The sequence below is a fragment of the Pelophylax lessonae genome (genome assembly GCF_965119305.1).
Source record: "Pelophylax lessonae genome assembly, chromosome: 9".
NCBI lineage: Eukaryota > Metazoa > Chordata > Amphibia > Anura > Ranidae > Pelophylax > Pelophylax lessonae.
Genome location: NC_138776.1, coordinates 25,767,000 through 25,772,618, shown reverse-complemented (window position 1 = coordinate 25,772,618; position 5,619 = coordinate 25,767,000).

Sequence of the window (5,619 nt, the reverse complement as noted above, 5' to 3'; positions counted from 1 at the left end):
TAGGTGGACCTTGGCACAGATGGCGTTGCGCAGTGCACACCTGATTTTTTCCCCCACTTGGTTGTGTAGGGAAGGGATGGCTTGCCTGGAAAAGTAGTGGCGGCTGGGCACGACGTACTGTGGGACAGCCACCGACATAAGGTTTTTAAAACTGTGCGTCTCCACCAGACGGAATGACAGCATTTCAAAGGCCAATAATTTTGAAATGCTGGCATTCAGGGCCAGGGATCGCGGGTGGGTAGGGGGGTACTTCCTCTTCCTCTCAAGTGTTTGGGAGATGGAAATCTGAACGCTTCCACGGGACATTGTGGAGATGGTTGTTGGTGACCCAGGTGGTGGTGTTGCTGACAGATCGTCTGTTTGCGGGGTGGCAGGTGCCGGTATCACTACAGATGTGGCTGGAGCGGCCGAGACTGCAGCAGAAGAGGAAGCAGGATGAGCCAGAGACGTTTCTTGGTTTTGAAGGTGTGTACTCCACTGCAGCTCGTGCTTTGCACTTAGATGCCTGATCATGCAGGTTGTGCTCAGGTTGAGAAGGTTTATGCCTCGCTTCAAGCTCTGATTGCACAGGGTGCAAACCACTCGTGTCCTGTCATCAGCACATTTTCTAAAGAACTTCCACGCTAGAGAACTCCTTTGAGCTGACTTTGGTGCGCTCGTTCCCTTGCTGCGTTGGGCAGTAGCGGGCGTAGTGTCTAGGGCACGGCCGCTCCGCTTCTGCACCCTGCTCCCTCTTCTGCTGTGCTGGTGGCTCTGTGCGACCACCGCCTCTTCCTCCAAACTACTCAGGTCACCTGCATGACGTTCATTCCATGTGGGTTCGAGGACCTCATCGTCCTCCACATCATCTTCCACCCAGTCTTCACCCCTGCCCTCCTTGTCGGTCTCCACAATGCTGAACGCCGCAGCAGTTGGCACCTGCGTTTCGTCATCATCGGAGACGTGCTGCGATGATCCTTGCATGTACTCATCTTGAGAAATAAGTGGTTGGGCATCGCTGCACTCAATCTCTTCCACTTCTGGGGCAGGGCTAGGTGGATGGCCCTGGGAAACCCTGCTGACAGAGTCATCAAAAAGAAGAAGAGACTGCTGTATGGCTTGGGGCTCAGACTGCTTGCCTGATTTGCAAGGGGGTGAGGTGAAAGACGGTTGGACATCGGCTGCAGGTGCCAACTGTGACCTTTCTGCAGTAGACTGGGTGGGAGACAATGTGAAGGAACTGGAGGCACTGTCAGCAGCAAACCAATCTACTATCGCCTCCGCTTGTTCTGGCCTCATCACTTCTAGGGGCGTATGATGCCCTACCAAATACTGATGCAGGTTCTGTCGCCTACTCACACTTGAGGAAGGTGTTTCACTTGTGCGTGTAGCTGGCACAGATCGACCACGTCCTCTCCTTGCAACAGGAGCTCTAGCAGCAGCACCACCACGACCCAGGCCACGGCCCCTATTTGACGCTCTCCTCATATTTCTGAAATTTAAGATCTTGCCCTAGAAAGGTCTTTATTGAATAGCGGAACAAAAGAAAAACAGTATCGCACGGGTGTATCTCACAGTCAAATATGCAAACTATGCCGCAATTTAATGTTTTTTACACCAAAAGGGTGTGTATTGAATAGCGGAATAGGATAAAAAACTGTGTATCTCACACGTACAAACACAGACTAGGCCCGATTAAATTTTTTCCTACCCTAAAGGGAGGATGAGGAAGAGGAGTATGGAACAGGCAGCACCCTCAAATCTTCAGAAGTATGAGATGAACCCCAAAAACTTGGAAAGGTGGATCTCACACGTACCGACACAGACTATTCCGCAATTTAATTGAGCCCCAAAGGTTTTTATAGAATAGCGGAATAGGAAATATGATCAAAAAAAAGTGTATGTTTTTCACACGTACAGAAGCACACTAGGCCCCAATTACTATTGTTTGTACACCTAAAAGGATGGATGAGGAAGAGGAGGAGGAGGAGTATAGAACAGGCAGCACCCTCAAAGCTTCAGAAGTATGAGATTGTGTTCACTGTACCCCACAAAGGTTTTGTTCACTGCACCCCACAAAGATTGTGTTCACTGCACTCCAAAAGGATTGTCTTCACTGCACCCCACAAAGATTGTGTTCACTGTACCCCACAAAGGTTTTGTTCACTGCACCCCACAAAGATTGTGTTCACTGTACCCCACAAAGGTTTTGTTCACTGCACCCCACAAAGATTGTGTTCACTGTACCCCCCAAAGATTTTGTTCACTGCACCCCACAAGGATTGTCTTCACTGCACCCCACAAGGATTGTCTTCACTGCACCCCACAAGGATTGTCTTCACTGCACCTCACAAAGATTGTGTTCACTGTACCCCACAAAGGTTGTGTTCACTGCACCCCACAAAGGTTTTGTTCACTGCACCCCACAAAGATTGTGTTCACTGCACCCCACAAAGGTTTTGTTCACTGCACCCCACAAAGATTGTGTTCACTGTACCCCACAAAGATTGTGTTCACTGTAACCCACAAAGGTTGTGTTCACTGCACCCCACAAAGATTGTGTTCACAGTACCCCACAAAGGTTGTGTTCACTGCACCCCACAAAGGTTTTGTTCACTGCACCCCACAAAGATTGTGTTCACTGCACCCCACAAAGATTGAGTTCACTGTACCCCACAAAGGTTTTGTTCACTGCACCCCACAAAGATTGTGTTCACTGTACCCCACAAAGATTGTGTTCACTGCACTCCAAAAGGATTGTCTTCACTGCACCCCACAAAGATTGTGTTCACTGTACCCCACAAAGATTTTGTTCACTGCAACCCACAAAGATTGTGTTCACTGTACCCCACAAAGATTTTGTTCACTGCACTCCAAAAGGATTGTCTTCACTGCACCCCACAAAGATTGTGTTCACTGTACCCCACAAAGGTTTTGTTCACTGCACCCCACAAAGATTGTGTTCACTGTACCCCACAAAGGTTTTGTTCACTGCACCCCACAAAGACTGTGTTCACTGCACCCCACAAAGATTGTGTTCACTGTACCCCACAAAGGTTTTGTTCACTGCACCCCACAAAGATTGTGTTCACTGTACCCCACAAAGATTGTGTTCACTGCACTCCAAAAGGATTGTCTTCACTGCACCCCACAAAGATTGTGTTCACTGTACCCCACAAAGATTTTGTTCACTGCAACCCACAAAGATTGTGTTCACTGTACCCCACAAAGATTTTGTTCACTGCACTCCAAAAGGATTGTCTTCACTGCACCCCACAAAGATTGTGTTCACTGTACCCCACAAAGGTTTTGTTCACTGCACCCCACAAAGGTTTTGTTCACTGCACCCCACAAAGATTGTGTTCACTGTACCCCACAAAGGTTTTGTTCACTGCACCCCACAAAGATTGTGTTCACTGTACCCCACAAAGATTGTGTTCACTGTACCCCACAAAGGTTTTGTTCACTGCACCCCACAAAGGTTGTGTTCACTGTACCCCACAAAGGTTGTGTTCACTGCACCCCACAAAGGTTTTGTTCACTGCACCCCACAAAGGTTTTATTCACTGTACCCCACAAAGATTGTGTTCACTGTACCCCACAAAGGTTTTGTTCACTGCACCCCACAAAGATTGTGTTCACTGTACCCCCCAACGATTTTGTTCACTGCACCCCACAAGGATTGTCTTCACTGCACCCCACAAGGATTGTCTTCACTGCACCCCACAAAGATTGTGTTCACTGTACCCCACAAAGATTTTGTTCACTGCACCCCACAAAGATTGTGTTCACTGTACCCCACAAAGATTTTGTTCACTGCACTCCAAAAGGATTGTCTTCACTGCACCCCACAAAGATTGTCTTCACTGTACCCCATAAAGGTTTTGTTCACTGCACCCCACAAAGATTGTGTTCACTGTACCCCACAAAGGTTTTGTTCACTGCACCCCACAAAGATTGTGTTCACTGTACCCCACAAAGATTGTGTTCACTGTACCCCACAAAGGATTTGTTCACTGCACCCCACAAGGATTGTCTTCACTGCACCCCACAAGGATTGTCTTCACTGCACCCCACAAAGATTGTGTTCACTGTACCCCACAAAGATTTTGTTCACTGCACCCCACAAAGATTGTGTTCACTGTACCCCACAAAGATTTTGTTCACTGCACTCCAAAAGGATTGTCTTCACTGCACCGCACAAAGATTGTGTTCACTGTACCCCACAAAGGTTTTGTTCACTGCACCCCACAAAGATTGTGTTCACTGTACCCCACAAAGGTTTTGTTCACTGCACCCCACAAAGATTGTGTTCACTGTACCCCACAAAGATTGTGTTCACTGTACCCCACAAAGGTTTTGTTCACTGCACCCCACAAAGATTGTGTTCACTGTACCCCACAAAGGTTGTGTTTACTGCACCCCACAAAGGTTTTGTTCACTGCACCCCACAAAGATTGTGTTCACTGCACCCCACAAAGATTGTGTTCACTGTACCCCACAAAGGTTTTGTTCACTGCACCCCACAAAGATTGTGTTCACTGTACCCCACAAAGATTGTGTTCACTGTACCCCACAAATGTTTTGTTCACTGCACCCCACAAAGATTGTGTTCACTGTACCCCACAAAGGTTGTGTTCACTGCACCCCACAAAGGTTTTGTTCACTGCACCCCACAAAGATTGTGTTCACTGCACCCCACAAAGATTGTGTTCACTGTACCCCACAAAGGTTTTGTTCACTGCACCCCACAAAGATTGTGTTCACTGTACCCCACAAAGATTGTGTTCACTGCACTCCAAAAGGATTGTCTTCACTGCACCCCACAAAGATTGTGTTCACTGTACCCCACAAAGGTTTTGTTCACTGCACCCCACAAAGATTGTGTTCACTGTACCCCACAAAGGTTTTGTTCACTGCACCCCACAAAGATTGTGTTCACTGTACCCCCCAAAGATTTTGTTCACTGCACCCCACAAGGATTGTCTTCACTGCACCCCACAAGGATTGTCTTCACTGCACCCCACAAAGATTGTGTTCACTGCACCCCACAAAGGTTTTGTTCACTGCACCCCACAAAGATTGTGTTCACTGTACCCCCCAAAGATTTTGTTCACTGCACCCCACAAGGATTGTCTTCTCTGCACCCCACAAAGATTGTGTTCACTGTACCCCCCAAAGATTTTGTTCACTGCACCCCACAAGGATTGTCTTCACTGCACCCCACAAGGATTGTCTTCACTGCACCCCACAAAGATTGTGTTCACTGTACCCCCACAAAGGTTTTGTTCACTGCACCCCACAAAGATTTTGTTCACTGCACTCCAAAAGGATTGTGTTCACTGCACCCCAAAAAGATTGTGTTCACTGCAGCCCACACACAGAAAAATGGATGTGGATCACTGACACCTGCCTATCTCCTATCCCACACCACACAGCAATATCGATTGTAGTTTGTAGAACACAGTTTCCCTAAAATTCAGCAGACTCTGTCCCTAACAGGATTGAGAAGAGATCGTAGATCAGGAGAACTAAGTGCAGACCCCAACCCACACAGCAATATCGATTGTAGTTTGTAGAACACTCTGACCCTAAAATTCAGCAGCAGCCTCTCCCTAACAGGATTGAGAAGAGATCGTA